Source organism: Gossypium arboreum, chromosome 6 (assembly GCF_025698485.1).
Source record: "Gossypium arboreum isolate Shixiya-1 chromosome 6, ASM2569848v2, whole genome shotgun sequence".
Classification (NCBI taxonomy): Eukaryota; Viridiplantae; Streptophyta; class Magnoliopsida; order Malvales; family Malvaceae; genus Gossypium; species Gossypium arboreum.
In genome coordinates, this window is record NC_069075.1 from 53,483,684 (window position 1) to 53,496,021 (window position 12,338).

Here is a 12,338-nt window from a genome sequence, read left to right on the forward strand (position 1 = left end):
TGTGAGGAAGTTCAGGCCGTGTTGATTTCTCATATTGGCTCATTTTTTTCCATTTTCGTCTTATTTCTCGTTCCTTTTACTCTCTTGTGCTCACCTAAGTATAAAACATGAAATTAAAGGATTAGGAGCATCAAATTCACCAAATATAAGTATAAATCATCCATAAATGTGCTAAGCATGGGATAAAAATATGTATAAATTACGGTTTATCAAATACCCCCACACTTAAGCGTTTGCTTGTCCTCAAGCAAAATCCTCAACTCACAATCAAAATAAATTCTTCTCAACTTATAATTCTTATCAATAATATCTCAAAATAATCCATAAGTAATCACACATTGAGAATTCAACTAAAAGAGCATCAAAGTTTCAAACATTCCAAGTTGAGCATTTTATCACAAAAACATAGGTGTTTCCCCTCATTTAAGTGATTACCTTTGATTCAAAATATCACAAAGTTTAATATCCTTACTAAAGATTCACTCAAATCACTCGAAGTGTTTAAGGACAATAAATGAAGCACTCATTAGTCAATATGAAAAGTTATTACCATAGGCTTGCATGAAAATCAAATTTCCACCACTATATATTGAGATGATACGTCAATCAAAAGGACTTTAGAGGGTTGTAATATGGCTTTAGTTAGGGGGTGTGGTCACAAGCTGAAAGAAAAGGTTAGAATCGAGATTGAATTGAAAACTTCCTAACTAGAAAAATAACTAATCATTAATTGAATACAAGAGAGCTTCTTCTCAGAATATGAAATTAACACTTAAGCTCAAAAAATGACAAATAACTACTAATATATATGTATGTGTTGCATTTTTATTAAGAACAAGTCAAATAACATAGGCTATCTATCAAAAATAAAACATAGCTAAGTAATTTATTCAAATCAACTCTCGACAAAAATAGGGATCAAATTAATTTAGGGGATTTCAACAATAATGGGTTAAGGGTTAATGTTGATGGTAAATCAATGAATGGGTTGTTAGGCTCAAGAGGGTTCACTAAGGGTTAATTGTGAAGGTAGGCCTTTATGGAGTGAGTAGGTTAAACCTAAGTGCCTTTATCATCTTGACATATCAAATCAAAGGTGTGGTCTTGACATGTATAATCAAGTAAGTTCTAGAATAACAGGTCAATATTGACTACTCAAAGCAACAATAAAAGTGAGCATGAAAGAAATAATAGATGCTCTAAAGGCTCAAGATCTCACAAAAATTATGGCTTTTTGATGTTTAAACCTGTAAACTTCAACTCAAGGTAATACCTAAACTTGGGGAAACAACCTAAAAATTTTTAATTCTTAAAAATCAACTTATCATGCTTGATTCTCTAATTCCTTAAAGTTTAAACAATCAATGCATGAATGCCTATGTTTTAACTCAAGGCATATAAAAAAATCATAAATTATTCAAAATTCATTTTAATAATGATATGAGAAGATCACATAAGAATAAGACAAAATTCAGGGATTTTCTGATAATGATATAAAAGACCCCCCACACTTAAGATGTATATTTCCCTCAATGTACAATGTTAGATTTATTGAATTATATAGATATAAGATCATAAGATAGGGAGAGGAGTGAGACTTCCTGAATGATGAATGGAATCCTTGAATTGGAGTTATGGAGAATAATCGACCAAGGCAATGATAAGATTGGAGGAGGATACTCCAGTGGTGGTAGAGGTTGGTTTCCACAACCACAGTGTCCAGCAAAGAGGTTATCGTGGTGGTCGGGCAGGACATGGTAGTTGTGGAGAACCCTTTCCAGCTTTGGAGCTCTTTATAACTGTGATAGAATGAGAACTTCATTTAGGAAATATAAAGAACCATAATTACTCGTAAAGGAATAGTCAAATAAAAATTATAAAATCCAAAGATAAAATAAAGAATAGTATTAAAGGGAAATAAAAAGTAATTTCAACATATAAATAAAGATAAAATTAAAATTAAAAAAAAGTAAAAATAATAGGTGTTTATAAAGAAATTGGGGCACACAGCTGTAGGGCACACCCGTGTGCCCTCATTTCATCCCGTACGTTTTGTTGTTTTCAAAATTGGGAGTATTGGTGCACACGACCATGTTGCACGGTCGTGTCATTATTTATTCACTTCTCCCACGCCCGTGTATGAAGGCGCACGCCCGTGTTGTTTTGACAGGCTCGACCACGGTCTGTGGACACGGGTGTGCCTCATGCCCATGTTCATTTGGCAGGATTGCCCATGACCATGTCGCACGGTCGTGGCAACTTATCGAATCTCGTGTTGGGGAAACGTTTTTTCTCTACTTTCACATGACCGTGTTGTTTCCCGTGGTATGGGCACTGCCTAAGGCATGCCTGTGTGCCTGGCTGTGTGGTTCTAGAAATCCTGTGTTCAATGACTCAGTTAGTGAATTAAAAGTTAAAAACTAAAATTTAAAGACGTTAACACCGTTAGTGCTCGGGTTGCCTCCCGAGAAGCGCTTATTTATATTCTAAGCTCGACTCTACCTTGTGGGTATATTTAGGCAACTTCGTGGGGCCGTAGCTCCTCTTTATCATCTTTGAAATTCTCACCGTTATAAAGTTTGAGACGATGTCCATTTGCCTTAAAAGTGTCTTGTGATGGATGACTTACCTCTACTGTGCCATATGGAAACACAGTTTGGACTACGAAAGGACCTGACCATCGTGATTTAAGCTTTCTAGGAAATAATTTGAGCCTCGAGTTGTATAACAGGACAAGATCTCCAACTTCAAATTGCCTTCGTTGCTTCAAACGAGCGTCGTGGCGGCGCTTCGTTGCTTTCTTGTATAGGCACGAATTTCATAAGCATTGGCTCGCCATTGCATCAACCTGTTTTCACCTGCAAGTGTAGGATCAAGGTTTAGAAATTTTATAGCACAGAATGCCTTGTGTTCTAACTCAAATGGTAGATGACAACTTTTTCCGTACATAAGTCTATAAGAGGATGTTCCTATGGGGGTCTTAAAAGCAGTTCTATAAGCCCATAAAGCATCATCTACTTTCATCGCCCAGTCTTTCCTGTTTGACTCTACTATCTTTTCTAGAATATGTTTGAGCTCTTGGTTTGCTACTTCGACTTATCCATTAGTTTGAGGATGATACGGGGTAGCTGTTCTCTGGTGAACTCCATATTTCTTAAGGGTCTTATCAAATTGGGCGTTACAAAAAATGAGTACTTTTATCACTGATAATTGCTTTAGGGGTTCCAAATTGAGAGAAGATTTTCTTAAGGAATCGTACTACCACTTTAGCATCATTAGTAGGTAAGGTTTGGGCTTCCACCCATTTAGACTTATAATCACTGGCTACTAATATGTATTTATTCTCAAATTAGCTGGGGAATGGACCCATGAAATCGATGCCCCAGACATCAAATATTTCACATGAGAGCATATAAGTCTGGGGCATTTCATCACGCTTAGAGATATTACCTGTCCTTTGGCATTTGTCACAACAAATAACATACCTGTTGGCATCTGTGAATAGAGTTGGCCAATAAAAACCTGATTCGAGTATTTTATGTGAGGCCTTATTTCCACTGTAATGTCCTCCAGTCGCTTCTGAGTGGCAATGTTCCAAGATCTTCAATGCTTCTGTCCTTGTAACACATCGCCTACTAACTTGATCTGCGCATATACGAAAAAGGAAAGGGTCTTCCCAAAATTAGTTTTTTCACATCAATAAGAATTGTTTCTTTTGCTGATGTGTCAGCCCTTTTGGGATAATGTTAGCGGCTAAAAATTTTGCAATGTTAGCAAACCAAGGTACCTTAGAATCAGATATAGCAAAAAATTGTTCTTCAGGGAATGAATCATTTATTTCAACTTCGTCTAGCTCTTTGGTACTTGAATTTTCAAGCCCGGAAAGATGATCAGTCGTGAGGTTTTCTGCTCTTTTCTTATCCTTAATCTCTAAGTCGAATTCTTACAATAATAAAATCTATCAGATGAGTCGAGGTTTTGCATCAATCTTAGTTAAAACGTAGCGAAGAGCAGAATGGTTAGTATAAACAAAAACTTTAAACAATATTAGATATAGGCTAAATTTATCGAATGCAAAAACCACAACTAGCAGCTCTTTTTCCGTGGTGGTGTAGTTTTCCTGTGCGACTATTGATCGCGTGATTTGTAACAAGTAATAAATATTTATAATGGAGATCAAACCTAGACTAACTATTATCACGATGAAAAGGCGAGCGCACCTATCGAACAATAGTATAGTAACGGTAAGACCGAGATATCGTACCCGAGGGAACCAAAAGTACTAGTAATAACTATCTTTTTATTATCTAGCCTAAGAATAAAACGGGTTTGTTTTAATTAACTAATTATTTAAACTAAGAACGCACAGAGAAAAGAATTGGGGAATTTCTTTTGGGAAAATCGATTAACTTGAGACAATACCTAAGGAAAAATCCACCTAGACTTTACTTGTTATTTTGGCTCCGAATCGGACGATTTATTCATTCAACTTGTTCCGTAGAGATCCCTAAGTTATGTTATTATCCCTATTCAAGACTAATAACGTCTAATGCCTAGATTGAATAATCCAAACTTTTCTCTAATTAACACTCTAAGGTTACATTAACTCGATCTATGGATCCCCTTATTAGGTTTCACCCTAATCCGGCAAAATCCTGTCACCCTATTTCTAGGCGTGCAATCAACTCCGCTTAATTATGGAAAATGTACTATTAGACAGGGTTTATTTCTCCTCTGAATAAGAGCGTGTCTTGAATCAGTATCCTAGGATATCAAAACAAGAATTAAAAACACATAATTAAGAACAAGTTAAATATTTATCATACGATTCAGAAAATAATAACAAGATTGGTCTTAGGTTTCATTCCCCTTAGGTATTTAGGGGATTTAGTTCATAACTAAATAAGAAAACATCTCAGAAGAATAAAGAATACAAAACATAAAGAAAATCCAAAACTCTTGAAGGGGAATTGAGGAGAGATCTTCAGTCTTGATGATGAATTCGGCTTCTAAGATGGATCAATCGGCTTCCTTGTGGTAATTCCTTACCTCGCTTCTCCATCTCCCCTTTTCTCCTCCTCTAGTGCGTATTTATAGGATTTGGAATGCCTAGAAACCCTCCAAAGTGGTCTTTTTCAAATTGGACTTACCTTGGGCTCAACAGGGGCACGCCTGTGTGACACGGCCGTGTGACGTGATTGCTAGGCCGTGTTCGATCCGTTAAATTGCACACGACCGTGTGGGTCAATGGCCAGGCCGTGTGAATCGTGAAAGCCTTGGTTGATACCCTCGAAAGACACGGGCGTGTGAGCTACCCCTGTGGCAAGGCTTAGGCCGTGTCATCTTTTTGATTTGGTCCTTTTTGTCTCTTTTTGGCTCGTTTTTGGCTCCTTTTGACTCTTGGTGCTCTCTAGAGTACAAAACATGAAATTAAAGCATTAGGAGCATTGAATTGACCAATTCTAATGAGAAATCATCTATAAAATGCATTAAACATGGGGTAAAAATATGTATAATTTACAGTGTATCAAAGACCCCCACACTTAAGCATTTGCTTGTCCTCAAGCAAGATTCTCAACTCATGATCAAAATAAATCCTTCTCAACTTATAATTTCTATCGATAATATTTCAAATTAATCCATAGGTAATCATACATTGAGAATTTAACTAAAAGAACATAAAAGTTTCAATCATTCCAAGTTGAGCATTTTATCTCGAAAATATAGGTGTCTTCCTTCATCTAAGTAATTACCTTTAATTCAGAATATCACAGATTTTTACATCCTCACTAAAGATTCACTCAGATCACTCGAGGTATTTTAAGGACAATAAAGGAAGCACTCAATAGTCAATAATGGAAAGTCATTACCATAGGTTTGCATGGAAATCAAATCTCCACCACTTTAATTGTAAGATGATACATCAATCAAAAGGTCTTTAGAGGGTTTTAATGAGGCTTGGTTAGGGGGGTGTGGTCACAAGCTAAAAGAAAGGGTTAGAATTGAGATTGAATTGAAAAGTTGCCTAACTAGAAAAAGAGTTAATCTTCACTTGCGTACAATAGAGCTTCTCTCAGAATATGAAATTACAGATATGCATACATAGTTATGTTTTTTTTTAAAAACAAGTTAAATAATATAGACTAAATATCAAGAACAAAACATAGCTAGACAATCCATTCAACTCAAATCTCGATAAAAATAGGGATTAATTTAGGGGATTTCAACAATAATGGGTTAATGGTTAATATTCAGGGTAATACAAGAATTGGTTTGTTGGGCTCAAGGGGGTTTACTAGGGGTTAATCGTGGAGGTAGGCTTTTAATGGCATACGTGGGCTAATCCTAAGTGCCTTAATCATTTTGATATATCAAATCAAATGGTGTGGTCTCAACATGCATAATCAAGCAAGTTCTAGAATAACAGTTCAATATTGACACACTCAAAGCAATAATAAAAGTGAGCATGAAAGGATGAATAGATGCTCAAAAGGCTCAAAAATCTCACAAAAAATTATGGCTTTTTGATGTTTAGACTCGTGAATTCTAATTCAAAGTAATACCTAGACTTGGAGAAACAACCTATAATTTAATTTATTAAAAAAATTAACTTATCATGCTTGATTCTCTAATGTATTAAAGTTTAAATAATCAATGCATAAATTCCTATGTTTTAATTCGAGATATATCAATCAAAATCATAAATCAATATTTATCCTAAATATGATATGCGAGTTTTTCATGAGAATAAGGTGATTATTCAGGGATCTTTTTCTGATAGTGAAATAAATACCCCCACACTTAAAATGTACATTGCCCTCAATGTACAATGATAGATGTTAGAGAATAAAAATAAGATAGGGAGAGAAGTGAAACTTCCTGTATGATGAATTCCTCGAACTTGAGTTTTGAAGAGTGATCGGTTTGAGAGTGGAGGAGGATACTCCGGTAGTCGTAGAGGTTCATTAGGCCATAAGTCTTGCGCCAAAAGAATATCATATCTAGTGGTAGCTATGGTCATGGTCGAGCAAGACATGGCAGTCGTGGAGAACCTTTCCCGGTGGAGTTGTAGTTCCTATGTGATGATGAGCTTAGGAGTTCTATATAACTGTGATAAAATCAGGAACTTTTTAGGAGATATTAGGAAGTGTAAGGATTCGAAAAGAAATAACCGAAATAAAGAATAAAAATAAAATTCTAAAATCTAATAAAAATAATTGAAATAGTTTCAATAATAAGTAAAAACAGAAAGTAATAAATAAATATTTCTAAACATCTTCATCGCTGGATGGTTTACGAGGTGAGAATGGCGATGAGATGGAAAGGTGCTGACAACTCTGCCGTAGAGTAGCATCAATGTTGTCAAATTGTTGAAAATACTGAAGCTCGAATCGGGTGAGGTGCTCAGAGATGTTAACATATGAAGCTGCCACATGAACTGGACAAGAGGGTAGTGGTGGCTGAGAATAGGGATCAAGGAGTGGAGAAAGGGAGATTTTGGCTAGGGCTTTGGAAAGGAAGAAGAAAATGAACAGTGATTTGCTTATATAGGGGGGCCACAGGGCCTAGGGCCACGCCTGTGTACTTATGAGGGTGAGCCCGTGTGTTTCGAATTTTGCAATTTTAGGTCGTGATTGGTTATTCTCCCACGCCCGTGTGTCTTGGGCGTGTGTGGTACACGACCATATCGCTCGGCCGTACCTAGCTTTGTTCGCTTCTCCCACACCCGTGTGTTATGGTAGCACGTCCGTGGATTGTTGTACACGGCTGAAGGGCATGGGCATGTCGCCCGCCCGTGTCGAAGAAACAGAATCTAGTGTGACTTACCTCTATCGACTTTAAAATCCTCACCATTATAAATTTGAGACGTTGTCTGTTTACTTTGAAAGTACCATATGATGGGTGACTTACCTCTATCGTGCCATATAGATGAACAAATTGAATTACGAAGGGTCCTGACCATCATGATTTTAGTTTCTTGGGAAACAATTTGAGTCTTGAGTTGTATAGTAAGACAAGATCTCCAACTTCAAATTGTTTCTGTTGCTTTAAATGAACATCATGGCGCCGCTTTGTTGCTTCCTTGTATAGGCGTGAATTTTTGTATGCATTGGCTCGCCATTCATCTAGCTCGTTCAGTTGCATCAACCTATTTTTTCCTGCAAGTTCGGGATCAAGGTTTAGAAACTTAATAGCCCAAAAAGCTGTATGCTCTAGTTCGAATGGGAGATGACAACTTTTTCCATAAACAAGTCTATAAGGTGATGTCCCTATAGGAGTCTTAAAAGTGGTTCTGTAAGCCCATATGGCATCATCTATTTTTGTTGCCCAGTCTTTTCTATTTCATTCTACCATTTTTTCAAAGATCCGTTTGAGTTTTCGTTTGCTACTTCAGCTTGTCCATTAGTTTGAGGATGGTATGGGGTGGCCGTTCTATGATGAACTCCGTATTTCTTAAGGGTTTTTTCAAATTGGGTATTACAAAAATGAGTGCCCCTATCACTGATAATTGCTCTAGGTATTCTGAATCTCGAAAGGAGTTTTTTAACGAAACGTACTACCACTCTAGCATCATTAGTAGGTAGAGCTTGAGCTTCTACCTATTTGGACATGTAGTCAACTGTTACTAAGATAAATTTATTTCTAAATGAACTGAGGAATGGGCCCATGAAATCGATACCCCACACGTCAAATATTTCACAAGAAAGCATATAGTTTTGAGGCATTTCATCACGTTTAGATATGTTACCTGTCTGTTGGCATTTGTCACATAAAGTAACATAGCTGATAGCGTCTTTGAATAACGAAGGCCAATAAAAACCTGATTCAAGTATTTTGTGTGTGGTCTTTGTTCCACTTTAGTGTCCTCCGTTTGGCCCTGAGTGGCAGTGTTCCAATATTTTTGATATTTCTGATCCTGTAACGCATCTTCTGATGACTTGATCTGCACATCTACAAAACAGAAATGGATCGTCCCAAAAGTAGTTTTTTACATCAGTAAAGAATCACTTCTTTTGCTGGTGTGTTAACCCTTTTGGGATAATGTTAACAGCTAAAAAATTCACGATGTCTGAAAACTAAGGTACCTCGGAGTCAGATATAGCGAAAAATTATTCTTCAAGGAACGAATCATTTATTTCCATGTCATCTAGTTCTCTGGCATTGGTTTTCTCGAGCCTGGACAGATGATCAGCCGCTAGATTTTTAGCTCCTTTCTTGTCCTGAATTTCTAAGTCAAATTCCTGCAAAAGGAGAATCCATCAGATGAGTCGAGGTTTTGCATCGGTTTTAGTTAAAAGATAGCAAAGGGCAGAATGGTCAGTGTAAACAACAACTTTAGACAATATGAGATATGATCGAAATTTATCAAAAGAAAAAACCACAGCTAGCACCTCTTTTTCCGTAGTAGTATAGTTTTCTTGTGTAGCTGTTAAGGTTTTGCTGGCGTAATAGATAGGTTGAAAATGCTTTTCTCTTCGCTGTCCCAGTACTGCACCTACGAATACCGAAAAATCATCCATGAAGACTTGCATGATATCTTCCACGAGTTCGTCAAATATAGCTATCATACAGTGCTAAAAAGTAGCAGGGGCATTACATAATCCAAAAGGCATTCTACGATAAGCGAACGTACCATAGGGGCGTGTGAATGTCATCTTTTCTTGATCTTCAGGAGCTATTGGGATTTGGAAGTAACCAGAGAGTCCGTCTAGGAAGCAGTAATGCATGTGTCCGGATAATCTTTCTAACATTTAGTCAATGAATGGCAATGGAAAGTGATCTTTTCTTGTGGCGTCATTTAGTTTCCTGTAGTCTATGCAAACTCTCCATTCTGTAACCGTTCTTGTTGGGATTAACTCATTCTTCTCGTTGGTCACGACCGTCATGCCTTCTTTCTTGGGGACAACCTGCACTGGACTTACCCAAGAACTATTAGAAATAGGATAAATAATTCCAGCATCTAGAAGTTTAATTACCTCGACTTTTACAACTTCCTTCATGTTGGGGTTTCGACGTCTTTGAGCTTGCACACATGGTTTGTATTCATCTTCCATTAAAATTTTGTGGGTGCAAAAAGAAGGACTAATTCCTTTAATGTCAGAAATTTTCCATGCTATGGCCTTCTTATGTTCTTTTAATACTTGGATTAATTCCTCTTTCTCCTTGGGTTGCAAATTAGAAGCAATAATAACTGGTAATGTAGAATTATTTCCAAGGAATGTATATTCTAAATGGTTTGGTAATTGTTTAAGTTCTAGTTTGGGAGGCTCCTCAATCGAGGGTTTTTGCTTAAGTTCATCGTTGATTTTAATACCCTCATATTCTACTTGTCTTGACAGATGGTTATTAGATTCCTCACCTATCTCCTCTTCTTGAGCTGGACACGGTTCTGTCGTTTCCTCTTGTACCAATTTCCTGAAAAGAGTATTGAGTAATATGATCAATAAAGTCAATGAAATAACATGGATCATCTTATTCCCTAGAGAATCTCATAGCATCATAAATTTTAAAGATAATTCCTCGTCACCTACTCTAAGTACCAATTTACCATCACCCACGTCAATCACAGCTCTAACAGTGGCTAGGAATGGGCGCCCTAAAATTAAGGGTACTTCCACATCTTCATCCATGTCAAGAACAACAAAATCAATAGGGAATATAAATTTATCTACTTTTACGAAAAGTCTTCTATAATACCCACAGGATATTTAATGATCTATCGGCTAATTGAATACTCATCCTAGTGGGTTTAGGTTCGCCAAGAGCAAGCTGTTTGAACATTTTATAGGGCATCAAATTAATACTAGCGCCTAAATCAGCTAGTGCTTTTTCAATATTCAGATTACCAATTAAGCAAGGGATAGTAAAACTTCCTGGATCTTTTAGTTTGGTTGGGAGCTTATTTTGGAGTATGGCAGAGCACTCCTCATTGAGTTCTACTGCAGATAAGTCCTCAAACTTCCTTTTAGTTGTTAAAAACTCATTCAAAAATTTTACATATATAGGCATCTGCGAGATAGCTTTAACAAAAGGTAAATATATATGTAATTTCTTAAAAAGTTCAAGAAACTTACCGGATTGTGCATCAATACAATCTTTTTTTTAATTTTGATGGTTATGGAACTGGTGGTGAATATTCCTTTGGCACTGGTTTGTCATTATTTTCGGGTTTTTCTTCTTTCCTTTCACTTCCCATGGCTTCTTGTGCTAACTTTTTTTTCAGATTCTGCTGCTTTGACATGCTCTCTGGATTTGGTATTACTAAATAAATTTTCTGGTGGTCTTTCCGAGATTAGTTTAAATAGCTGGCTTATCTGAGTTTCGAGTCCTTGGATCGATGCTTGTTGATTCTTAAGTGCTGTCTCAGTATTTTGGAAACGGGTTTCTGACACCGAGATGAATTTAAAAAGCATCTCTTAAAGCTTTGGTTTCTTCTCCTGTTGATAAGGTGGCTGTTGAAAACCCTGAGGATTTTGTGGCTTTTGATTTCCTTGAACACCCCAGGAGAAATTTGGGTGGTTCCTCCAACCTGTATTATAAGTATTACTGTATGGGTTATTTTGAGATCTAAAGTTATTGTTACCTATATAGTTGACTTGTTCTTCTTCAGTTGTAGGATTGAAGGATTGGTATTCTGTATGCACACCTCCTCCGCTTGAGTCACACCTCATTACTAGATGTACCTACGTAGAACCAAGAAAACTATCAATCTTTTTATTAAAAAGTTCTACCTGATTAGAGAGTATGGTGACTGAATCGATGTTATAGACGCCGGCTGTTTTTGTTGGCTTTGTCCTCATAACTTGCAACTGATAGTTGTTCAGTGACATCTCCTCTATGAATTCATAGGCATCTTTCAGTGTTTTATTGTTGATGGTTCTGCCAACAGCTACGTCAATCATTTGTTTTGTTGAGGGATTCACACCATTGTAGAATGTTTGAACTTACAGCCAAAGCAGTAACCCATGGTGAGGGCACCTTCTTAGTAAGTCCTTGTATCTCTCCCATGCCTTATAAATTTTTTCTAAATCCATCTGCACAAAAGAAGAGATATCATTACGTAATTTAGTCATTTTAGCTGGCGAAAAATATTTTAGTAAAAATTTCTCGGTCATTTGTTCCCAAGTAGTGATAGAACCTCGTGGTAACGAGTTCAACCACTATTTAGCTTTGTTTCTTAGTGAAAAGGGAAATAACCAAAGATGAATGGCATCGTCAGAAACGCCGTTGATTTTGAATGTATCGCAAAATTCAAGAAAATTCACCAAGTGCATCTTGGGATCCTCACCCTGCAAACCATCAAACTGAACAAACTGCTGTATCATCTGAATTGTGTT

The 12,338-nt window shown here is 36.7% G+C and overlaps 1 non-coding gene across 1 annotated transcript; it reads left to right on the forward strand.

Moving 5' to 3' along the window:
* The first annotated feature begins 11,961 nt into the window (after positions 1-11,961).
* On the forward strand, positions 11,962-12,068 carry LOC128294850 (small nucleolar RNA R71). The gene has a single exon (XR_008285157.1). It is a non-coding gene; the product is annotated as a small nucleolar RNA R71 (small nucleolar RNA).
* The last annotated feature ends 270 nt before the right edge of the window (positions 12,069-12,338 follow it).